The sequence below is a fragment of the Balaenoptera physalus genome (genome assembly GCF_965194825.1).
Source record: "Balaenoptera physalus genome assembly, chromosome: 13".
Lineage (NCBI taxonomy): Eukaryota > Metazoa > Chordata > Mammalia > Artiodactyla > Balaenopteridae > Balaenoptera > Balaenoptera physalus.
This window is the reverse complement of record NC_138892.1, coordinates 10,955,697-10,981,240: the sequence shown is the minus strand read 5'-3', so window position 1 is coordinate 10,981,240 and position 25,544 is coordinate 10,955,697. Positions and strand designations below refer to the sequence as shown.

Below are 25,544 nucleotides of genomic sequence, written 5' to 3'. Positions count from 1 at the left end.
TGGTCCAGGCTCTCGATGGTGACTCAATGCAGGTGAGGGCAGCGGGGTGGACAGGTGATGGGACAAGAACAGGACTTGGTGACCTACAAGATGAAGATGGGAGACCGGGGTGGAGTTCAGGGATGACTTCCAGGTCCAGGTGGGCGGCCGAATGAAGGTAGTGCCCACCCTGGAACAGGGAACCTCAGAGAAGGAGCAAATGGGCTGATATGCAGGAGGAGAGAGGAAGAGTCCTGCACTGGACAAGTTGAGATTTCAGGGCCAGAGGGACACCCCAAAAGACATGTCCAGTCATCAGGTGGCCACACCCAATGCCCAACAGCCAGAGGCAGGGCACAGTGGAGGACGGAGACTTAGGCATCCCCTGCACACGGCTGATAAGAGGAGCCAGGGAAGTGGAGGATCAGGCCAGGAGGATCACCCCTGAGGGACGGACATAGCTGGGAGCAGATGCTTGTGCTCAGCAGCCTGCCGCACGGCTGCACTTGGACCCAGACCACCTGGGTTCAAATCCCGGCCCCTTCACCTCACCAGCTGTGAGATCCTGGGTAAGTCATTTCACCTCTCTGAGCGTCAACTTTCCCATCTGTAAAATGGAAATAAAAGTAATACCTACCCCACAGGATATTATGAGGAGGGCCATGCCCCTGGACCCCTCGGCTAAGCCCCAGAGACACAGGATCTCCAGGAACCGGCCCTTGCAGGAAGGGTGGAGGCCACTAACCTTTGCTGAGCACCTGCCATGTGCCAGGCACCTCACAGGGGTTATACACCACATGGAGTGGCAGTCAAGGAGGAAGGGCCTGGAGTCAGATGGCTCCCAGCTAAATCCTGGGTCTCCTACTTACTAACCGGGACTGGGGCAGGCTCCTTACCTCCCAGATCCTTGGCTTCTGTGAATGTGAAATGGGGTAATAAGGGTGTCTACCCACAGCTCCCGGGATTGCTGTGAGCATGAAATATGAAAACATGTAGAGCATTTGTCACCTGCCTGGCACACAGCAAGCACTAAACAAATCATCACTGTTGCCATTATTATAGCTGTTGTTATTCCTCCTCCCAACAACCTGAGAAGGTGGATGGACTGATCCCCATGTAACCGACGAGAAGGACGAGGCCTCAACAACCCTAGTGTCCAGGACCTGGCCTGGCCACCATCTGGTCACAGGTTCCCCTTTCCCCCAGCCCAAATGGCTCCCTCAGCCCAGGGCAGGGCCACGGGAGACCGCCGGGGTCTGAACCCTGCCCTAGCCACTCCGACCTTAGTCACCTCACCTCTCTGAGCCTTAGATTCCTCCCCTAAGAAATGAGGGTCCCATACCTGCACCATAGTCTGAGGACTGAGCAAGGCAATACGCAAACGGCATCCAGCCCAGGGAATGCACGTAGCAGGTGCTCAATAAATGACAGCAGTTATGACTAGTGACTGGATGTGAAGGCCTGAAGGAATGAACGAATGCAGACGAGCGCTCACAGTGGCGTCCCAGGTGTGATGTCCTCCCCAAGCCATGCAACCACACCCCCCAGAGGGCTGCAGCCTGGGGACCTGCCCGCGGGCACGCCTGTCCTGGCATTCCTCCACCAGGCCGCCCCCCACCTGCGTGCCCCCCACCCCTGCCACCCCCTGAAGCGAGCACACAACCACGCATGCCCCCACCCAGCCCTGGGACCAACCCGGCAGCCTCTCCCCCTCCCCCACTCTACATCAGCTCAGTTAGGGAAACTGGGGAGTGAGGAAAACAAAGACTTAACTTCTGAGCTAATCAGCCTGCCTCATACTAATTACCATCCTCCCGTGCATTATGGCAGACTTCCTGGGGGAGGCGGAGGGGAGCCTGGTCCCCAGGAATGACACCCCTTCCCCCAAAGCCTGAGACAGCCCCGTGATGGGGGCGGGGATCAGGCTTGGGCAGGTGGGCTGTCAAGGTGGGACTGGGTGGGCGTGGCCAGAAGAAGGGGACACAGAGAATCCACTGGGCATAGAGCAGGGAATGCACCTGGGGCGGGGGGGGGGGATTCACTTGCGCAGGTTGCACCCTCCCAGGTCCCCCTTCCAGGACCCCTGCCCCTTCCTGGGGGCACCCTCAGGCTGTGGGGGATGCCCCAGAGCAGGTGCCTCAGTAGGTGTCCAGCCCACGGCCTTGGCAGAGAGATGGACAGATGGACACTTTTAAGCTAGAAAATTGAGCAATGATCAGCGTGAAGCTTCTGGATCATGGCGTAGAGTGTGTGCATTTGTGTGTGTGTGCACGTGTGTCTGTGTGTGTTGCATATGTTCACAAATGCACAGAGGGCTCAGGGCTGGGAGCCAGGAGGCCTGGCTTCAGTGCCCGGCTCGGCCCTGGGCAGCTCTCCACCCCTCTGAAATTCAGACTTTCCCATGATGGAGTCGGAGGGGATGTTTCCTAAGGTCGCTTATTCCTCAACCAATGCTTATTGAGCACCTACTGTGTACACACCAGGCTCTGTGCTGGGGACACAGGTTCAGCTGTGAACGGACAGACAAGGTCCCTGTCCTCACGGCTTCCACTGTGGTGGACGAGCCAGGAAGTCGCACGTAAGCTGGTCAACAGACCAGCAAAAATGCCCTGCAGGGCATGGACCCTGCAGGATGTGGGCCAGTGTGGCCAGGACAGGGCCACTGTAGGCAAGGTTGTTGCTGCATTTCTTAGAAAAGGCCCCACCCACCAATGAAATTTCAGATAATCTGAACTCACTGTGGGTCCCAATACAAATCCCTTCCCCACTCTGGGCCTCAGTGTCCCATTTGCAACAACGAGGGAGCAGGGTGAGATGGTATCCAAGGTTCATCCCAGCCCTCACACGCAAGGCTGCTCAGTTGCTTCTCCACTGTGGGTGTGTCTGTGTGTGTCCCAGCCCCGAGCCCGACTGCACAGCGGACGCACCAAATGGACAGGTGTCCCCAGTGATGAGAGGGGCTGGCAGTACATCCCTTCAGAGTCACCCTCTCCTAATCACAGGCTCCCAGGGGCACACGCTGCCCTCTGCTGGCATGGGGCACCCCTTAAGCTGCCTCCCTCTCACACTGTCACGGGGCCATCACAGCTGCCCACCACATGCTGAGTGCCCCGCACACCACATTGCACGAAATTCTTACAACAGTCCTGCCGGGCAGGTACTGTTACCCTGTTTTACACATGGGGAGACTGAGGCTCAGCTAGGTCAAGTGACTTAGTAAGTGACAAGCTAGGGACTCAAATCTGGCCTGATCCCAAGCTGCCACACCTACTGTGTGCCAAGACCACCTTCCTGGACCACCGTCAAGGCTCAGACCAGGGGACCAGGCTGGCCCAGGCCCGGCCCAAGCACCACCCTTCACAGACGACCACGGGCATGCAACACAGCAAGGTGGTTGGGACAGCCCACGGAGCCAGATGGCCCAGGTTCAAATCCCGGTCACATCACTGACTCGCTGTGTGGCTGTGGGCAGGATCCTTAACCTCTCAGCGCCTTGGTTTCCCCACCTGTAAAATGGGGATAATGATATTTTGTTGGATTGTTGTGAGGATTTAATTTCTGTAAAGTTCTTAGAACAGTGCCTGGCACCTGGTAAGTGTTATACAGATGTTGTTAAATAGAAGGAATAAATGACTCCCTTTGATTCTACAGGCCACCTGAGAACTGGGTCCCGCAGAGGGTTAGGGGTAGAGCTGACATTCAAACCCTGAGCCCAGGTCTCTCCCGACAGCACCGAGGTGCCTCCACCTCAAGCAAGAGAACGAAGAAGTCCTGGGACTGACCAGACTCAGGCCCCAGGGAGTGAGAGTGCAGGCTGGGGGCCAGGCCTCCGGACCCTGCCCCAGCCTCCTGTACCTCCTCCTTCTGTGGTTGTCACTCACCCCCCCTCCCCCACCCCCAGCTCCAGAAGGCATCGGGCACTCTTGTGCCACTCAGGGGCCCTGGGCAGCCAGGTGATGAAGCAGCTCCCCTTGGCACCAATGGCCCAAGGCCCACTGGTCCTGGGACCCAGAAAGTGGGGATGGCACGGGGCAGCAGGGCCCACCAGCACTGCTACAGCCATCCCAGTCCCCGGCATCCTGCTCCAGGGACAGCCGGGGGCTTCCCGGCCCAGGTCCCCCACACCCCACCCCTCCCCAGGTCCCAGTGAGTCCCATAGGCAGGAATCCCATCCAGAATGGGGGTCCCGCCTAAAACCCTCAGCCCAGACGTCCACACTCAGCCCCGGCAGCAGACGCCCACAAACAAGCCCACCCCTGTCACAGGGCGGCCCATCTGGGTCAGAGGCGTGGGGTGAGGATTTGAAGTCGTGCACTACTGGTGAAAGTGGAAAAACTGTGACCAACCCAGCCATCCACAGCACAGACACAGCCGTGCGAGGAGACCCCAGGCCGAGGTGGATGAGGATGGGCCCCGTTGTGCCCTGAGGGGAGGTGCCTGGAGCGCGGAGTCAGGGCCTCCTGGGTAGAGTCCGTGAAGCAAATCCCATGGGGAAGAAAACATGGCGTACAGGTGTCCGCCGGTGCCCAGAAACATGGGGAAGGGCCCCCAGTGACAGGGAAGGGCAGCAGCCTGTCCCTCTCTATTTTACACACAGAGAGCATGTGTCAGGCCCCTAGTTAGAAGGGGGATGCACACCCTCCAACACACAACAAACACACAAAACCACCCGGGGCACGTGTGCTCACACCCATGCACGCCCAGCTTTAGTCCATCCCCCTCCCTCCGGTGGCAAACAGACAGGGCCAGGCTGTTTGCGCGACTGGCACAGGCCAGAGGGTGGGCAGAAGGAGACAGAGAGGGAGACAGAGGCAGAGCTAAGAAAGCTCAGCCCAGGCCTGTCCAGACAGAGCCACTTCAGCCTGGCCCAGGGGCCGTGGAAAGTGAGAGCGCCTAAGCTAGAAGCTACCAGAACACATTCTACTTTCAGCCCAGCCAGTCAGGGCAGGATGACCCTGGGCCAGGACCTCTCTGGGCATCAGCCTGCCAGTGAGCACAGGAGTGGGTGCAGACTCTGCTGGCTGGGACTCTCCAGTGCTCTGGGGTCCTGATTCCCCATCAAAGCCCAGCTCCCGGACTTCCCTGGTGGCACAGTGGTTAAGAATCTGCCTGCCAACGCAGGGGACACGGGTTCGATCCCTGGTCTGGGAAGATCCCACATGCCGCGGAGCAACTAAGCCCGTGCGCCACAACTACTGAGCCTGCGCTCTAGAGCACACAACCACTGAGCCTGTGCTCTACAGCCCGCGAGCCACGACTACTGAGCCCATGTGCCACAACGACTGAGCCCACGTACCACAACTACTGAGCCCACATGCCTAGAGCCCGTGCTCCGCAACAAGAGAAGCCACCGCAATGAGAAGCCCACACACCGCAACTAAGAGGCGCCCCAGCTCACTGCAGCTAGAGAAAGCCCGCACGCAGCAACAAAGACCCCACGCAGCCAAAAATAAAATAAAATTAATTAATTAATAATAATAATTAAAAAAGCCCAACTCCCAACCCTCCCCGGGTCCCTCAGCATCTGCAGCTTCCCTGGAAGCCCAGATGGTCCCCGAGGACAGCCCCCACCCCAAGCTCCCTCCTGAATCCAGGACAGAGCTTCTGGGTCAGCTGCCATCTCAACCAAGCTGGGAACTCCGTCTCCAAAGCCCCTTCCCTGCCAGCAACCTCAGCACCAAATCAGAGAGGGGACGAGCAGGGCAGTTACAGGAGACAGTAGGTACCAACACGCATCTGTACAGAAGGAGCAGATGAATGCTGCCTTCCTGTATCCTCTCACTTAATCCTCATGAAGGCCCTTGATCCCATTTTATAGATGAAGACACTGAGGTTCAGAAAATGATTTGCTCAGAGCCAGGCAGCAAGGGGATGAATGAGCTGGGATGGAACCCACGCTGCCTTCTCCGAAATTCATTGGCTCTTTCCACAGCATCTTGTTCAGCAGGCACTGGGGAGAGTGGGAAGAGCCACGGTGGCAGACACCCCCACATTTCCTGGCCCAGCACCCCAGGCTTTGGGATTCCGTAAGCCACAGCCTGTCCTCAACAGCCTAAAAGGTGGTGGCTGGAATGGCCGTGAAGCCCTGCCTGCCTGCTCCCACCACCAGAAGCAGAGTCAGCATTTATTGAGCACTCACTGTATGCCAGGTGCAGTGCCAAGCACTTTATAGTTTCCACCTTATGAGGTCGGTACTATTTTTATTCCCATTCTACAGATGAGGATACTGAGGTACTTGTTATGGGCAGAATCAGGAGTTGACCCTAGGCCTGGGCCCACATGCTTGACCACTGTGTCACCCCCTTTTATAGCCCCAGGAGTTTCTCTGCTCTGACCTGCTGCCCCCAAGCCAGCACCCCAGAGTGTCTGGCAGAGGCAGGAAAGGCCTTGCTCCCCCAGGCTCTGCCTAGCTCCAGGGCCCCTGAGCCACCATCGTCTAGGGTACCTGTTCTGCTTTGCTGACCCCTCTCTGTGGTCTGTCTCCTGCTAGGATGCTCGGGGTCCTTGGCTGGCCCCAACACCGCCCTTGAGGGCCAGAGAGAGTGAGGGACTTGGCAGGGTCACACAGCCAAGTTGGAGGCAAGAAGGAGCCCTTGTCTCCACCTCACAGCTCAGTCCAGAGTCTGCCCTCCCTCCTATGCCGGTAAAGATTGAAGCTGGGTTAGTTGAGCTGTGACCCCAGGTGGAGGCAGGGGGTGGGGGAATGGGCTTTCATCAGCTTCTGGAACTCCTCAGGCCTTACTCACCATGCAGCCCCCAATAGCCCTGTGGGCCTACTGTCTACAGGTACTCCTCCCTCCAAGCCTATCTCATCCCATCCCCTCCAGGTGCCCAGCAGTGTCCCCATTTCACAGATGAGCAAACTGAGATTCAGGTGCACATGACCACTCAGAATCAGGATCTAACCCACGGGGCCTTGCTTCCAACCACAGAACAGGCCCTCCTGTAGGCGCTGCCTTGAATCCAACCCCTTCCCAGTCCTCAGGGACTGCCTCTTCCAGGAAGGCTTCCCAGAACTCGGGGAGACTCCACTCAGTGGGATCATCCTCTCCTCCTGCACTCAGAAAGCAGATGGAGCCCAGAACACCCACAGTGCCTCCGCCCTCAGACTGGGGCTCCTGGGCGTCGAGGCTCTATCTCCCCTCAGACTGGGCACTCCCTGGAGTCAGGGCTGTGTCTCCCTCCAACAAGGATCCTGATGGTACGGTCTCTCCCCACCTCCCCTAACACCTGGGGCTCCCTCAGGACAGAGCGACATGCTCTCCTTCCTTCAGACCAGGAGTCATGAGAGTGGGACTCCCACACCCCTCCTGCCACACCTCCATCCACACAGCTCCGGGCCCAAGACTCTGCCCCAGGCAGGACCCCAGGCCACGCCCCAGCCCCCTCCTCCCACTCCCTCCTGGCCCTCCTCCAGGCCTGGCCCGTACCAGGCAGGCTACCCCCGCCCCGGCCCTGTCCATGAATCCCACCTCTGTTGGGCACCACAGACCCCCCTTTCTCCTCCCCAAACAAATGGGGTCTTGAGTGAGACACTGGGATAACCGCACACAAGGCCAGATCTATTCCCGGGGCTAGTGAGGCTGCCAGCAGTTGGGGTGGGGGGAGCCAGGCTGGTGGGAGCGGTCTGCCCATCCGCAACCCCTCAAGGTCCAGCCTCTGAAATCGGGGCCACTCTAAGCTCCATCCTGGCGGGGCTGAGACCAATAGCTCACTCCCTGGGTAACCCCAGAGCAGACCCATCCCGGGCACCTCCAACACTCTCTCCCCTCTTCTGAGACAAAGCAGACAGGAGCCTCCGAGCCTAGGTCCAAATCCCTGCTCTGTGCCCAATGGAGAATTTCCCCAAGCCTGAGTCTGGTCATTTGTAAAATGGGCATAACGACTATACTCTGCAGGGGCTGCTGTGACTGTGAAAGGGGATACAAATAGGAATGGCTCTGGTGCATAGTAGGTGCTCAATTAAAACCTTCTCTCTCCTCTCTGATCTCTCTTTCTTTAAGGGAGGTGGGGGTGGGGTAGGACAAGAGAGCCCAGGCTGCTAGGGCAGAAAATGGCCTGTCCCAAGCACTTAAAATATCCCCTGTTCAGAAGTCAAAATCTCAAATCCCTCAGGGCCAGCAGTGAGGCCCCCGGGACCAGGGTGATTCAGCAGACGCTGTTCTTTCCACCCTGGGGAGGGGGACTTGAAGCCAAGGCTGCAAATCAAAGGTCAAAGCCCACTGCCTCCCAGAAGCCAGCCCAGATCAGCCAAGATAGTATCCCCATTTTATAGACATGTAAACTGAGACACAGAGCGGTTAAGTAATTTGCCTAAGGCCACACAGGTGGTGAGCAGCTGAACTGATTCAAGATAGTATCCCCATTTTATAGACATGTAAACTGAGACACAGCATGGTTAAGTAATTTGCCTAAGGCCACACAGGTAGTGAGCAGCCGAACTGATTTCTTTTGACAATTCTGGCTGCTAACAAAAGGTTTTCCTTCAGGCAGGACCCTTCCCTACTTAATAGCCGTTCTGTGATTCTGCCTCTGTGTTCAGAGTAAAGTCTAAACTCTCTAACCTAAAATGCAAAGCTCCCCAGCAAGGCGGTGTAGCGCAGCAGGAAAAGCACTTGACCTGGAATCAGCCCAATCTGGGGTCAAATGCCAGGTATGCCACCTACTTCCAGCTGCACGTTCACAGGCAGTTTACCAGGCTTCCCTAGAGCCACTTTCCTCATGTGTAAAATGGAAATGATGAGATGACTTCCCAGGGTAGCTGGCGGGGTTAGCCCACGCCTTCACCACATATTTATTGAGCATTTACTATGTGCCAGACCCCATTCAAGGCCCTTAGGATGGAGCAGGGAACAAGACAGAAAAAGCTCCTGCCTTCACAGAGCTGATACTCTAAGCTCTCACGGTAGGAGGGTGGATAATGAACAAGCAAATAAACAAAATAGCATAGGTTGTGGTAGGGGCTAGAAGGAAACAAAGAGAGAGGGAAGAACGAGAGCAATGAACAGTGTGGTCAGGGAGGGCCTCCCTGAGGAGGTGACAATGAGACAGAACAGGAGACAGCCATGTACGCCACAAGCCTGGGGAGCAGCAACAGGCACAGAAGGAACGGCCACTCCTGTAGAAGGAACAGCAAGTGCAAAGGCTGGGGAATTCAATGACACCTGGAGCGTGTGGGAAAATACCTGGCCTCTTCCACTTACCTGAATTCATTTAAAGTACCCCTTGCTCTTGGGACTTCCCTGGTGGCGCAGTGGTTAAGGATCCGCTTGCCAATGCAGGGGACACGGGTTTGAGCCCTGGTCCGGGAAGATCCCACATGCCACGGAGCAGCTAAGCCCATGAGCCACAACTACTGAGCCTGCGCCCTAGAGCCCGCGAGCCATGACTACTGAAGCCCGCGCACCTAGAGCCCATGCTCCGCAACAAGAGAAGCCACCGCAATGAGAAGCCCGCGCACCACAACGAAGAGTATGCCCGCTCACCACAACTAGAGAAAGCCTGCGCACAGCAACGAAGACCCAATGCAGCCAAAAATAAATTAATTAGTTAATTTTTTTAAATTTAAAAATAAAATTAAAATCTAACTTAAAATATATATATATATATATATATATATATATATATATATATAATTTATAAAACAAAGTAACCCTTGTTCCATTATTATTCCTCCCATTTTGCAGGTGGGGAAACTGAGGCTCCCAAGATCCCACAGCCCATAAAGGGCAACATTAGGACGTGAACCTGGGTCTTGTAATACCAAACTCTGTGCTCCTGCCAGCCTTCTGTGGTCTCACTGTATTTAGAGTGCTCAGAACCTCCTTCTCTCTATCCCAAGACAGCTCTGTTAGAAAGTCTCTTGTGATGAACTGAGGTCTGTGCCTGGTTGGTCCCACTTCTGCCATTTGGGACCACTCAGGACCGCTCTCTCTCTCCTCTTACCCAAGTCAGCCAGAAAGGTGAGAAGGCTGACAGGTTAGAGAGAGCAGCTGCTGCTGCAGGAAACACCTCCCCAGGCACCAGGCCCAGTGCTTTAACTTCATTCCCCTGCCTCACATTGGCAAGGTGAGGTAGGGATTCTTATCATACCCATTATACAGATGAAGAAACTGAGGTCCAGGGACTTCCCTTGGTGGTCCAGTGGTTAAGAATCCATCTTGCAATGCAGGGGACGCTGGTTCGATCCCTGGTCAGGGAACTAAGATCCCACATGCTGCGGGGCAACTAAGCCTGTGTGCCACAATTAGAGAGCCCTCACACCGCAACTAATGACCCTGCGCGCCACAACTAGAGAGAAGCCTGTGCGCTACAATGAAGAGCTCACGTGCTGCACTGAAAAATCTTGGGTGCCGCAGCTAAGACCCAATGCAGCCAAAAAATAAATAATTAAATATATATATATATATATATATATATATATTTTTTTTTTTTTTTTTAAATTATTAAAAAAAAGGAAAAAAAAGAAACTGAGGTCCAGAAAGGTAGAGAAACATGCCTAGGGCCATCCACCTAGACAGTGGCAGAGGCAGGATCTGAACTCAGATCTCTGTCACTCAAAAGACATCCTGCTTGTCATTCCCCAAACCCCTAAAAAGTCCCTCTTTGGATATCCTTTTCAGTCCCTTGCCTGGCTTGTCCCCTGGTGGTGCCAAGGTTGACAGAACAGACTTCCCCTGATACTCCCAGGGTACCACCAGCCAGGGCTGGCTGAGCTGGCAGAACACTGGGCCCTTGGGAGGAAGCCAGGAGGCTGGGGGCTCAGGCACAGCTCAGGGGACAAGGCCCACATGATTAAAGTGCACACCCAGGCCCCTGGAGCAAGCAGGCAGGGAGCACCGGACAGGAAGCCAGCCACACCTGGTTCCGTCCTGGCTCCCCGACCAAGGTGCTGCATGACCCTCCTCCTCTCCAAGCCCCGCCTCCTGCTTCCTTGATGTCAGGTCAGTGAACACAGGAAAGGACAAAATGAGGCAGATCTCTGGTGAGAAGGCACCTTGTCCACCCCAGACATGTCAGAAAATCATTTTTTAAAGAAATTACGATGATGGTGGTGGTTACCGCTTACTGAGAGTCTACTAGGTGCCAGGAACCAGAGCATCCAGATATTATCCCAAGTGACAGCAACCTCGAGAGGCATGTGCATCATCTCCATTTTACAGAAGGGGAAACTGAGGCACAGAGTCATACAGCTGTAAGTGACAGAGCCAGGATTCAAACTCGGAACTCTGTGCTCTTCCACGCTGCCTCCTACTGTTACTAAAATGAAATGAATACCTGGGGACTGAGGGAAGAGAGACAACTCTGAATGGCGGGAGGCGGGGTGGGGGGGGCCGGAATCCTGGGGGAGGAGTTAGGCCTGGTGAGTTGAATATCTGGGGAGGCAGGCACCCAGGGTCAAATCCCAGGCCCAGCACGTGCATGCTGTGTGACCTTGGGCAAGTCACTTCCCCTATCTGATACCTCAAAGGCAGGCATCAATGCCAGGCTTCCCAGAGCTCAGCAAACACGAAGGATGGGGACGAAGTCATTTGGGGACAAGGAGGGAACATGCGTCCAGATGGGGGACTAGTATGCTCCAAGTGCCCGAGGAGGGAGAGGGCTCAAGGAACAGAGGCAGGAGAGCTTGGCCACGAAGTGGGAGGGAAGGACGGGCCACAGTGGGAGGAGGGATGCCAGTGGTGCAGCAGGGGCCCCAGTCTGGCCTGGACAGGGCAGGATGCGCAACGTACGTGGGGAGCACAGCTCTGACCCACCCAGTGTGCCTCAGTGCCCCCACCAAAGAACCCTGCTTCAGCCTGTGCCAGCACTACCAAGCCCACAGCAGCAGCCCCTCCCCCAGCACCCCCCACCCCATCCTCCATGGAGCACCCATCACCAGCCCGTCCCCAGGGAGCCCCAACACCTTGGCAGCCACGGCCCCTCCACACGGGGACCGCCACATCTTAGAAACGGCATCTCCCTCTCCTTAGCAACCACCAACAGCAAGCCCAGACAGCCAGCCTCCTCCCTCTGTCTCCTCCTCTCTCCATGGAGACCACAATGCCACAGAGGCGGCTCCCTCGCCACAGCAACCACCGTCACTCAGCGCCCCGCCTGGACAACAGCTCCCTCCACGTGGCCACCACCAACACAGCCACGGTGACAGTGACAGCCTCGGCCTCTCCTCTCCAGGGCAGCCACCAGCCCCAGCCGGGACAGCTCCTGCCGGCAGCCTGCCTGCGGCCTCCTAGTGTCACACTGCTCCCCTGCCTCCTCCCAAATTCAATGACACTGGATCAGGCCTGGTATTGACTCTGCTGGCGCTTCCCCTGCTCCCAGCTCACTCCCGGCCCCTCCCTCTGTCCCTCTCTACGTGGAAAGGCCCCCACTTGAGACAGAAGAGGCCATGTTCTCCCAGGCCATCCCCTGGAGGCTGGTCCCGCCACCCCCAGCTGGGGCACAGATGCCCCCTGCCCTGCTGGGGTGCAGGCAGGCCAGGCTCAGGCTCTCAGCCTGCTGCTGGCAAAGGGGCAGGAGTGGGGTCTCTGAGCCAACAGGGGCTGCCTCCCCACCCTCCCCAGTGGACCTGTTCCAGCCCCCCAAAGGCCCACCACGGCCAGCTGCCTCACAGGCCCTGTGGAAGGGAAGCTGGGGGGGAGCAGAGTTGGGGTGCTGGCAGCTGGGGGCAGGGGTGAGGCAGGGCAGGAAGGGACAAACGAGGCAGAGGCTGGGCTACATCACGGGTTTTCAAGACCAGGTCACGTGAGCCGTGCTCACAACAGCCACACACTCGCACACCGCCAGAAGGACCCTGTCCTTACCAGATCTCTGCGGGCAGAGGGAGCCCCTCCAGCCAGCGAAGCTCTGTGCCTGGCCTGGTCTCAGCAGCGGCGGCAGCAATGGAGTCTCAGGTCCTGGCCCAGCTCGGGGCGGCAGCAGCTCCTCACCCAAGTCCTCTCCTTCTGCGAGAAGGAGGCGAGGGGGAGAAAGGGGAGGGAGGGAGAGGAGAGGAGGAGAGGGAGGGGGACAGCAGGAGGGAGGGAGGAGGGAAAAATGCTGAAGTCTTGAAGGGTACACTCACTTCTTTCTTAGGTTTCCCATGGTAACCGAATATACCACAAATGAATATCAGTGTGAGAGAGAGGAGGGAGGCAGAGGAAGGGGAGGAATGGAGGGAGATGAGAGCAGAGAGATGGAGACAGAAAGATGATGGGGCAGGAAAGAGGGAAGGGAAGGGCCTCAAGACCCAGATGGAGGGTTGGGGACTCCCCACCCTACCCCACAGGGTTCTCGGGTGAGGAGAGGGGAGGAGCCAGGGGCCGCAGGGCTTCTTCCAATCCCTCCACGGCCCCTGGGCAGGAGGTGCAAGCAACAGATGGAGAGATTTTCTGGGAGCTAAAGGGCCCCCACTCCCACCCACCTCATCCCATCCCGTGTTCTTCACCCCCTGCTGGGCCTCTCAGCCTGGATGGTCCTCCTAAGTGACTGTCCCAGCCCCACACCTCACTCCCGGTCACAGACACACACCCAGGTGGGGATGGCCACACACACCCTCACGCTGACCTGATGCCCGGCACCCACATACACCCCTCCAACCACACCGCCCTCCTCTTGGTCACCCCAACACCCGCTCGGCCCACTCCCTCCTACAGCTGGGCCCCATCCCCTCTGCTGCAGGGAACAAGCACCCCTCTCCCACCCCAGCACATCTCTTATTCAGAACTTTGCAAGGACTGTCACCCACCCCTGGGGCCCCCCGCCTGTGTGCCACCAGGTGTAATACCTCTGGCCCACCGCCCGCCATACGTGCTCACACACCCTTAGAGCAACGTACCTGCCTGACCTCCACGTGCACAGACACACAGACTCCCAGGCTGACATGCCTCGGCCGAATCTGCCCTCCATCTGTGCGCACACGTGCACACGCACACACTCATTCCCTTCCCGCGGAGGCCCCTCTCTCTGTCTGGCCCCGCACCCCATCAGCCCAGATGGTACTCTTGGCCCTCCCCCGCAGGCAGGGGCTCACACCTCGGCCCCCTCGACATTGCCATTCACAAACATATGTATACCCACCGAGTGCTGGCAGCCAGCGGCAGCGACAAAACAGAAACACACTCTCGGCCCCCCCCCAACCCGCCCCCCATCACGCCATACCTCAAATCCACCACCCACACGCAGAGGCAGAGGAGGAGGAAGCAGCCAGCTTGCTCCAGGTCCAGGTCCGGAGGGACACCCTCCCCCTAGCTACCCGGCTCACACTTGACCCTGAGCCCAGTGGCAGCAGGGATGGGACGTACCCCAGGCTGCACACTATATGCCCCCCCACACACACACCAGCAGCCACAGGGCACACCCAGACAGCAACCAACACACCAGAATTTCACACTCCCTCCGACACACATGTGCACACAGACTCAGATGCACTGTACCCAGCTGCCCACAGAACCCAGACACAGGGGTGTCTGCCCCAACTTGCAGACCAGCACATGTGCCAACATGCCTGGGGACACTGCACAGACACATGTCAACACACCCACAGAAACACACCGGCGCCCACTCACTGGGGACGGTCCCCCAACACACACACACACACACACACACACACACACACAGTTTTCACCATACACACCCAGACAAACACGCCCACGGGCACAGGGGTCCCTGAAAAGACTCACAGGCCAACACATACATGTCCCAAGCTAGCTCCCAAAGCGGGTACGGCTCCGGCTTCGGACACACATGGCCACGCCTGCACACCCGCCCAACTCTCCCAGGGCAGTTCACGGCGGCGCCCCGCCCCCCCGCCGTCCACACCCACCTGACCCACACACCCCCTGGCCAACAACTCGGCTGGTCCTCGTTTCCGTCGCCCCCTCCGTCCCCTTCCCCCGCGCGTGGCCCGGTTTATGATCCCGAGCACCGCGCCAAGCCCAGAGGCCGTGAAATTGGCTGCGAGCGCCAGGGGATGCGGCTGCAAATTCTAAGCACAGGGAAGTAAGGCGGAAACCCAGCCGGGCCTGCCGCGCGGGGCGCGGGCGCAGCAGAACGGCGGCCGGCGGGTCTGGGACCCCGCGGGGCCTCGCTGCCGCGCGGGCGGGGAGCGGAGAGCCCGGGGCGGAGGGTGTGTGCGAGCTCCCGCCCACCCCGCCGCCGCGCACGTGCCCAGCGGGGGGCTGCGCCCGCGTGCACCGCGTGGGCCAGCCCGGGACGCGCACCGAGGACTGACGCACCCCGCCGCCCGCCAGACCCGGACCTGCCGCGGCCAGAGCGCCCACCGGATAACAGCCTCGGGCCACCGTTACGAGACTGCGTCGCCGCCTCCTCCAGGACGCCTTCCTGGCTCTCCGCCTTCGTCCAGGCTTCTCTGCTCCCCCCTCCACCCCCGCCTCTGGCCTCTGCTCACACGCACAGCCGCAGGCTCAGCTCCACCCGCGCCCTCGCACCAAAGGAAGGGAGACGGAGGGCATCAGGGCATAGCTCCGTCCAAGATGCTGAGGGAGGCCCTCTCCAGCCTCATTTCATCCCCACCGCACTTCAGGCCTTTCGCAGCAGTGAGGCCTTGAACTGTGACCGCACACTCTGCCTCCGTTTCTCCTCTGTGCAACAGGGATGATGCAGAGGGTCGTTCTGAGGATTTACTGAAGGACTCCTTGAGCTTAGAACATCAGTCAGTGAACACGAAGATTATTAGTATTAGTCAGTATCGGTCTCGGTCTTGCTACTGTGTCACCCAAGGCAGGGCACCTCACTTCCTTGAGCTCAGGCTCCTCTGGAAACCGGGTTGCTGCCTCCCAGGCTGCGTGGGAGGAGTCCAGAAGATCCCCAGGAACATGCAGCAGCCCCCTCAGCTGCCATCCACCCAGCAAACATGGCGAATTCATCTTCTGGAAATGCACTAAAAATGCAGGTTCCTGGGCTCCACATCCACCGTACTGAATCCAAATCTCAGCAGGCAGGGCCCGAGGATCTGCATTTTAACAAACACCCAGAGACTCTGGCACTCCCTGGCAAAAAGGATAATGCTGTATTTCTTAGTCCAGATTTTAGGGTTATTTAGGTTGTTGTGTGGTTGATCCCTAAACTACATGTCCAGACTCATCTTCCCAAAATCCACTCCGGGCTTTCCTACCTCCAGACCTCGGCTCACATGGTCTCCACCTGGCATGCCCCTACCCAGAGGCCGGCTGGACCTCTTCCACAATACTCCAGCCAAAATTAAACAAGATAATAGAGAGTGTTTCGCCCTGTGCCTGGCACGTAGCAGGTGTGCAATCATGGGGGCTCTACAGTGCCCAGAGCAGAAGTCGTCCCAACCTCTCCAGCCCTGCTTACAAGGCTGGCTCAGCACCAGCCCCCAGTCAGTCAGGCCACAGCCTAACAGGGACCGCCTGTCAAGCAAGCCCTACTGCGTGCAGTCCCCACGCCGGGCACCTGGAAGATGGTCCAGGTGTCTCGTGTCTCCTCAGGACAGGAGCTCATCTCTGGGGGTTTCCACCTGAGTCCTGGGCATAGCAGTTATCCCTGGGTGAGACATACTTATAATTGTGTGTGCGTGTGTGTGTTTGTGTGTGTGTGTATGTGGACTGAATACAAAATACATCAGCCCATCCTCCATAGCACGTAAATGAAAAAAAGTTGTTCAATAAGTATTCTTTGAGGGCCCACTTGTCTCTACCCATTTGGAGCTGACACGCGGTGGGAGAGACGGACAGGAGACCCCCGCAAGTAATGAGAAGGGCAAGGAAGGGAGGCTGGCAGGCAGGCTGACCTCACAGCTTGTGTCTCCCCAAGATCCAAGGGGAAGAGAAAAGATAGAAATAGGCCAGGGAGGGAAACTGAGTCAGGCTTGAGACACAAGGTTGGGCCCTTGGGAATGGCTCCCCGCTTGCCCCTGAGAGAGGTGGTGACCAGTGTGCACACACACGCATAGACACACCCACAAAGACATGCCCTGCCGCCCCCAGCCCCTCTACATGCTCCAGCTGTGGGGTATGCAGCTCCCAGGCCCTTCTCATGCTTCCTTGGGCCCCCCAGCCTGGCTCCAAGAAAGAGTTTCTATGCATTTCAGGGGATGAAAGTGGAGGCTAAAAAGAGAGGGAAGGATGGACACACACACATACACACACACACACTCGCAGCCCAAGCCCCACTCCAGGGAACCAGGAATGAATAAAGGAGACAGATGGGAAGGGGGAGGGAAATCATCTAACTGACACCTACTATGTGCCAGACACAATGCTACACGCTTGTCATTCTCTTATGTAACCAACCCGGGAGAGTTAGAAATTCAGTACCACTACCCTCACTTTCCATTGAGGAAACAGAACCTTCTGGAAGTGAATTCTCTTGCCCAGGACACACATCAAGGAAGAAAAGAGGCAGAATTTGGACCCTGAGCCCCTGCTCTTCCACAAGTGAGACAGGGAGAGTGTGGCTGAGTGGCCAGGGGCCCCCGGCTGAGGCCATGACAGACTCAGGCCTGGGGGAGATACTGATCCTGGAGTAGCATCCCCTCCATCTCCGAGGGGAGCCCCTACCGAGCACCCACTGTGCTCCCAGCACTGTGGGAGAACCGGGGAGCAAGGAGCTACCTTTGGGAACGTCACAGGTCACTATGGAGGGAGGGGGCACAGGAGGAATGCAGAGAGGGGACTGAGACCCAGGAGCCTTTCTGCTCCTCTCTCCCTGCAGCCACACCCACTGCTTCCCTGCACTGCCCCCATTTACAGATAAGCAAAGCAAGGCCCTGAGAGGTCCCTCAGAGAGAGGGGCACCCCAAGATGCCCAGGGTTCCCTAGCAAAGCGGTTCATCAATTAACAGTTAATGATGCAAAGAGTCCACCCGTGGGGCTTCCAGTCCTCATTCCACTGCTGTGTGGCTCTGAGCTGGTCTGTAACCTCTCTGTTTCTTATCTGGAAAATGAGGAATAATAATAGCTCTACTGCAGAAGGCTCTGTGGGATTAAATGAGTGCCCCTATAAAGAGCTTCCCACCAGGCCTGGCTCTCAGTACACACTCAATGAATATTAGCTAATATCATTATTATTATCACTATAATTATTGCTGTCAGCAGCATCATGCAGCCAGCGCCCTTCCTTCGGCACCCTGAATGCAAGCTTGCCCAGGTGGCTCGCCAGCCCTCAGGGGCTCTCTGGGGCCTCCCTGGGGACCGTCTGCAGAGCTGGGAGGAGGAGGAGGGGGTTCTATTATTCCAACCCCCCGACACCATCCCCAGTACTAATGGCAGCGCCTCTGCCCCAGGTGCTAGTTGAGCCAGAAGAAGGTTAATTTAATAGGGGATTGGGCTGGGACAGCAGGAGACAGAGGATTGAGTTAACCTTCTGGACTATTAACGCTGTCCCCAAAGAGGCCTGACTTGTTAAGGAGGCTTGGGCTTCAAGGCAGTCTGCTTCCTGGCTGTCGTGTCTGCACAGCGCACTGTCGTAGCAGATTTGGTGGGGAGCAGGCGGCAGGAGACAGGACCTGGCTCAGGGGCACCGGAGCTGAAGCGGTGAGAGTAGCTGTGATGGGTGCACTCCCGACCCTGCGCGGGGATGCCACACTCTCATGCGCGCGCAGCAAGCCCACAAAGCAAGCAGCTACCACCTCGGAGACAGACAGGAGAGCTGATCCCCGCGTCACACACGGCCAGGACACAGCAGAGGTGTCACTGGAACGAGGTCTACTTCCACAGCAGCCACCCCACCAGATATCAGGGGACAAGGGAGCCATACTGGGGAGCAGGCACAGAGCCTCTGATAAGCACCCCTGGCTGACCTCACTAGAGGTGGCTTAGCAGCTGGATGCAGCCACTTCTATCAGCCGGGCCATCTCGGAATCTCATGGGGTGGCAGAACAAGCAGACACTGGACTGAGTCAGGAGGCAGCCTCTACTGCAGCCACTGACCTCTCCACCTTGGGCCCCTCACCCTGGCACTTCCCACTCCTCGCCCCCACTGCACAGAGCTCCCTGTCCCTCCGTTAAATGAGAGTGCCCTGCCAATCAAATGGGTCTCCCCGCACCCACCAAGCAGGGGAGTTCTCACTAAGGAATGAAACAACAACAGCTTACTTTACACTCTGGACCTCAGTTTGCTCATCTGTCAAATGGCCACATAATAGCCAGCCTACCAGCCTCACAGGACTGCTGTGAGGATCCAAGGAGAGAAAAGAAAGTTGTTTACAAAGCCAGACTTAAAGCAAAACAGGGGAGCAGCTGCTCTGGGCTGGGGGACAGGAGGCCAGGGGATGGGGCTCACGTGGACTGACCTTCTATCATGTGCTGGGCATCTGGCCCCCCGGAAGCCCACGATCTCCTGTAATCCCCCCTCGCCTCCCTAACCACTTTCCAGGTGACAGACAAGAAACTGAGGCCCAGAGAGGTGACGGGAATGCCTAAACCACAAAACACAGAGAGGCAATGTGGGATTAGAACCTAAGGTCTCTGTCTCCCTCGCTGTAGCCGTTTTCTGTTGTCACCTGCACTTACACATACATTCACTCACCAGAACACAGTCGCCCAAGGGTCTGTGCGACCCCGTTGGGATGGGGTGGAGAACAGGAACTCGCGGGTTCCAGGCAGGGGAGGGGGAGGGGGGACACCATGGGTCGGGGGGTAGGCAGCAGAGATGTGCTATTAGGAGTGCAGGCCTTACGGAAAGGGGTCCCACATCCACTCAGGAAATGGGACCTCTTGGGAGGAACTGCTCACCCCCAGGCTCCATCCCTCTCCCCTTCTCACCCCTCACAACACAGGGGATGTGACCCCACTGAGCCACACAGCCTCACCGTGACACCTCCCTCACCCTCCCACTGACATCACCCGGTCCTTGGGGGTGACCCCTCACACTGCTGTCCCAGTGACGTCACCGGCAACCTGGAGCTGATGTCACACCCAGAGGTTCTCACTGACGTCACACACATAAACACATACACACACACCCACACACACGCACACACACTGCTCCCTGATACCCTCTTCAACTACTCCTCTTTCTTCCTGCCCAGGGGCCGATGGCCCAGAGGTCCCCACCCATGTACACAGCTCATTCAGGACAGGCATTTACGGACGGTGCCTGTGTGTGTGTGCGTGTGCGCAAGCGAGTGCGAAGACATTCCTCTCCTAGGACACACGTTTACACACATGTGCAGGCCCCCATGCCCTGCTGATGGCCTAGACATGACACGTCCCACAGGTGCCCACAGGCCCTGAGAACAGGTGTGCGAGCCAGGCACACACATATACACATGCAAATTACTCCCCGGGTGAGGCAGCTCCCCAGATGAAAATGTCCCTCAGTAACTAAATCTGGCAGCCTGGGGCCTGCAGCTTCCACCACATTCCTCCAGGTGCTGCCAGCACCTCCCTCCTCCCCCCAGCTTCTCTCCTCCAACAGCCGCAGCCCGGACACACACACACACACACACACACACACACACACACTCCGGTCCAACACCTGTGTCTCAGCAAGGGGATCGAAGCGCCCTCCAGAGGCATCCCCTGGGGTCGGAGGGGTCCAGGTGGACGGGACGCAGCAGGGAGCCCAGAGCTGCAGAAAGTGCCCTCAAGTACCACGTTTCTCCATTTCTCCCAAGCTGAGCCCAGAGAGGGTGAGTGCCACCATCCCCTGTCGTCTCCCTCCTTGGGCACGCCTGACACACCACAGCCTGGCCGCCTCTGTCCTGGACACGAGCTCCCCGAGCGCACACACAAACACACCAGCCCTCTCCCCTCCAAACACTCCGAGGAAACCCTGCTGAGCCACCAACAGAGAGTGTGTGTGTGTGTGTGTGTGTGTGTGTGTGTACAGAGAGCACGGGGTCCACTCCTGCACACACATCTTTCCTCACGTGCACACCCTGCCTCACCAGCCAACACACCCACCCCCCTGCCCCCCTCTTCTGCCAGTTGTTGGAGCCCACACATGCAAACACACACACACACACACACACACACACACACACACACACACCCCGGCAGTGGCCCTGGCCCTGCCAGAGCTGCAGTCTGCCGATTTCTGCTGCTTCCCTGGGCTGCCTCCCTGCTTGCCCCACACCAGCGCCACCAGAGAAAGGGGCAAAGCCTTTGCAAGGGTTCCCACCCCCTGGGAGCCTCCACTCCCCAATTCCGGTCCTCTTACCAAACCCATCGCCCTCCTGCGGGGAAAGGGGGGAAAGCCCCACCCTGGCCCCCTCCCGCTGGAGCTGTCATCCCGCACCAATCAAACCCCCCTTACCAGCTACGAAGATGAATCCCTTGACCCGGCAGCACTCCGTGAAAGAGGGGAGCGAGGGCCCTCGATTCGCAAAGATGGGGGCAGAGAGGTGCGCTGTGGCATTGGCTGGCACGACCGTCCACCATCAAGCCTCTGCACCACCCCTCGAAACTGCTCACCTCACCGACCGTCCTCCTCGTCCTCCCACCCCTGCCTCCGCCCACCACCACCACCGCCCCCCCCCCCCCGCACAGGGTGGTCCTCCGGGGGTCTCACGGGGATCCCCAGACCCAGGAGGCGCCGGGGGTGGCTTTCCCCGTCTCATCCTCCCCCGGCTGTGTCCCCCTCCCAAGCCCCACCCCCACTGGCGGAGGGGGTATCCTCCGGTCCCAGCGCCCACTCCCACCGTCTCCGCCGGCCGCGGGCGCTCGGATCCGGAGGAATTCACTCACCTCCAGCCCCAGCCGGGCTCCGGGCCGAGCGCCGCCTCCGGCCGCGGCGGCTGCGGGGCCTGCGCGCTAGGGCGAGTGCGAGCGCTGGGCGATGCGCGCGGTGCCCGGCGGGCTTGGCGCGCCGGCCGCGGCTCGGTGCGTGGCGTGTGTCTGTGGCGCGGCCGGTGTGTGTCTATGAGCCGCCGTGTGCGCGCAGACCCCGCCGCCCGCCGCCGCGCGTCTGCCTCGCCGGGGCCCGCGCCCGGGAGGGGGCCGGAGCGCAGCGTGCGTCAGGGGCCGCAGCCGCGGTCTGTCCGCCGCCCTCGCCGCCCGAGCCCTCCGCGCCCTCCGCGCCTTCCGCAGGCCTCTCCGCAGCGAGACCCCTCCCGCCCCCTCTCCCGGCTCGAGGCCGCCACGGACACACGCACGCTCGCAGATACACGCCCGCCGGGCGGGGGCCGCGCCTGGCTCCTCAGCTGCACCCGCGGCCCCGCGGACGGCTGAGCCCCCGGCACGCCCCGGCCCCCAGCCCCGCTCACCCCGCGGGGACCGGGTCCCGCCGCCGCCGCCGTCTCGTTCAACAGCTGGAGGCAAACTTGCGGCGGGGCGGGCCGCCGGAGGTGCGCAGCGCCCCCCAGCGCCCGCCCGAAGACGCCCGAGCCCCCTGGTCTTCCCACGACGGGTGGATCCCGCCCCCCACCCCATCCTCGGCAGCCGTCCGGCTCGCCTTTCCAGTGCTCAACCGTTGACAACCGGAGAAGTGTGGCTGATGCGTTCCCATTTTACAGGCGAGACAACTGAGGCTCGGTGAGCGCAGTGACTCCTCCAAGGTCACACAGCGTGCTTTATAGCAGAGACAGTAGTAGACTCCGGGTCTCTCTACCCTTGGGCTAGGGCTCTGGGCTGCCGCTCACTACCTTTCCCCACCCCTCACGGAGTATGCCCAGGGGCACATTGGTCTCTGCTGCAGCCCAGAGACGCTTCCTAAGACCTTTGAGCCCTAGCCTCTCTCTGGCCACCGCCCCCCACGTAAACACACAGAGGTGGGAGATGCAGAAAGAAGCTCTGACATCCGGGGCCTATACCTCCAACCCCACCCCCACCCAACACACACACACACGGGCACACAAGCATCTGGTGAGGAGATTTGGCTCATGTCACGTGCAGGAAGAAACAGGCGCCTTCTCGGCTCCTGGGACCTGCAAACCTACCCGTTGAAGCCCTGCCTGGGACAAGCCCTATGCGTCTCAATTACTTTTATGGGGCCTTGTGCACCAGTGCCTGTCCTCAAGTAGTGCACAGCAGAACGGGCTGCAGGAACTCCCAGAAGGAGCATCTCATCCAGGCCAGGAATGAGAGAGACTCCCTGGAAAAAGCCATTGCCTGAGCTGAATCTCGACGGATGAGTAGGAGTTGGTCAACTGAAGAAGGTGGAGAAGTATGTCCCAGGCTGCGGGAACAGCATGTGCAAAGGCACAGAGGCATGAAAGCACCTGGTGTGTGCAAGGAACTCCAGGGAGTTAGGTATTACTAGAGCAGAACCTCTGTTCAGAAATTCCTCCCTCCTGTCAACTGAGAACAGGAAAGCAGGTCCAGGATGAGGCTAGGAGAGTAGACAAGCGCTGAGACACAGGCCACCGAGGTCACGGTTTCTCCGAGTAGGAGACAGACTTGGGCGTTCCACCTCTGCCCTCCACAACTGGACTCCAGGCTACCTGGCACACTCCTATCCACCCTTCAAGGCCCCTTGCTGCAGACCCAAACAAGCCATTATGTTGTCTCTGCCCTCTAAACTGAGCTCTCCTAGAGGGTAGGGGCCACATGGAATGCATTATTCGTCCGCTGCATAGGGCCAGGCGAGAAGCAGGGTCCCAGCCCAAAGTCCTTGCTGGAAGGAAGGACTCGCTCACCGCCCCGCCCACCTCAGGCGGAAGCACAACGGCCTCTGCGCCCTCTGGCGGATCTAGGGAGCAACTGCAGAAAGCTCCCCAATCTACCACTGTGGCTGAGGCTCTCCCGTGCAGAGGCTTGCAGAAATGGGCGCTGGAGGAGGCCCACCAGTTGTGCTCTGGCCCAAGAAACTGAGCAATGATTCCAAGGAACACCAGGCAGCGCGCAGCAAAACAGTCTGTTCTGGTTCAGTTTGCGTGACTTTCCCATCATCTGCCAAAGGACAAGTCACACCCCTCTCTGAGCCTCAGTTTCCTCCTTTGTGAAATGCGAGTAACAGAAGCAGCCCTGTCCCCAGCACAATGCTGGGGGTCACCACAAGGGCACTCCCTTCCCCTTGGAACCTCCAGGCCTGGTGGATTAGCTCGGAGATGGCTTTAAGCTCTGAAACGTTCTAAGATTCTCCCTTCGGAGGCTTTGTCCTTAGTAGGCAGACATAAATTGGCAAGGCTTTCAAACTCTTAGTCACCACCACCAGATAGAAGATGGAGTTGACCTGGGCTAACTGAGGGTCATGATCTGGACACCCGACTCGGCTTTCTCTGGACCAGCGCCGTCCAATGGAACTTTCTGCGATGGTGGAAAGGTTATATATCTGCATCATCCAATACAGTAACCACTAACCACATGTGGCTATTGAGTGCTTGAAACTGTGTCTAGTGGGACTGAGGAACTGGATTTTTAATTTTGATTTTATTAATTTAGACTTAAATGTCCATATGTGGCTAATGGCAAGCACATGGGTTAGCACATTTCCAGAAATACAACACCTTTCTCCCCACAATGGAGCCCAGACAGAGCTAATACAAACACACACACACACACACACACGCGCACACACACACACACACACACACACACACACACGGGACCCTGAGCACTCTGGCCAGGCCTGAGGGGTGGAGATGAAGAGACTGCTTGGAATCTCTAGCTGAACAGGTAAGGTTGAGAAAAATGTGGGCAGCAACAGTCCATCCCCATTGTCATTGTCCTAGGTTAGGACTTGCCGTCTTTCACCTGAACACCTGCAACAACCCTCCCTCATCACCCGCCTATTTAAACCCTCCAGTAGCTCCCCAGAGCCCATGCAGGGATGCAGTGTGTTTCATGTTGCATGACGATGCCAAGTGATTGGCAGCAGCTACCTGGGTGCTCCCCTTGCAGACAGTGTCGTGATCGATTGGTGATGTCTGCCTTGGGTGCAGGCGCAGAGATGAATGGTACGCCCTCTCTGCTAGGGAATAAAACCCAAACTCCTCACCTTGCCCAAATAAGGCCCTCTGCAGTCAAGCCCTTACTCTTCTAGCATCATGTTGTATCACCCCACACATGTTCTGGGTCCCAGACACCAGTATCTGTCCTTTCCAGAGCATACCATGAATCTCTCACCCCATAACCTCCACATCTTTGTGCTTTTGAGCATGCTGTTCCCTCAACTTGGAAGACTTTCCTCCTTTCATATTCCTTCCCTACCTGTCTACTTCTAGTCTATCATCAAATACTGCTCAAAGGCTGCCTCCTCGATGAAGCCTTCCCTGACCACCCCTAAGCTGAGCTGGCCAAGTTACTTATTCTTCCAGTGGCCCCCAAAACAGTCTGTGCAGGCCTAAATGACAGCACACATCACATTGCATTGTTCATTCTCACATGTGTCCTCCCCCGAATTATTTCTCACTCCGTCACCTCTCTCATAGTAGCTAGCTTGTATGGGGCTCACTCAGAGCCAGGCACCGTGCAGGGCCCTTAACATATATTATTCTCATTAAAAAGTCACAAAGCGAACATGAGGGGGTTTTTGTGGGAACCCAGCATCTCTCCTCCCTCCCACCAGCCTCCCAATTTCCTCTCTCCCCACTGCCATGTACAGTCTTGGTAGAATTTGAATCAAGGTGCCTCCTCCAGCCCCCGGCTGGGCTAACTGAGTCATGAGTGGAGTGGCGCGTGGACATGAAAAACAGCTGAAGCAGAACCATCCCAAAAGCC

The 25,544-nt window shown here is 58.0% G+C and overlaps 1 protein-coding gene across 9 annotated transcripts in view; it reads right to left on the bottom strand.

The window, feature by feature from the left end:
- ELFN2 (extracellular leucine rich repeat and fibronectin type III domain containing 2) overlaps nt 1-21,714 on the bottom strand; it is a 56,472-nt gene extending 34,758 nt beyond the window's left edge. For 2 of the 9 annotated variants that reach the window (XM_082420012.1, XM_082420018.1), the window contains exons 1-2: nt 14,640-14,708; nt 12,783-12,923 (exon numbers count right to left, since the gene is read on the bottom strand). The gene's annotated coding sequence lies outside the window, so the exon portion shown is untranslated. Of the gene's footprint in view, nt 1-12,782; nt 12,924-13,795; nt 14,077-14,639; nt 14,715-14,782; nt 20,455-21,201; nt 21,274-21,632 lie in introns of those variants that run through there. The other 7 variants (XM_082420015.1, XM_082420017.1, XM_082420016.1 and 4 more) reach the window with 7 other exon arrangements.
- Between the last annotated feature and the right edge of the window lie 3,830 nt (nt 21,715-25,544).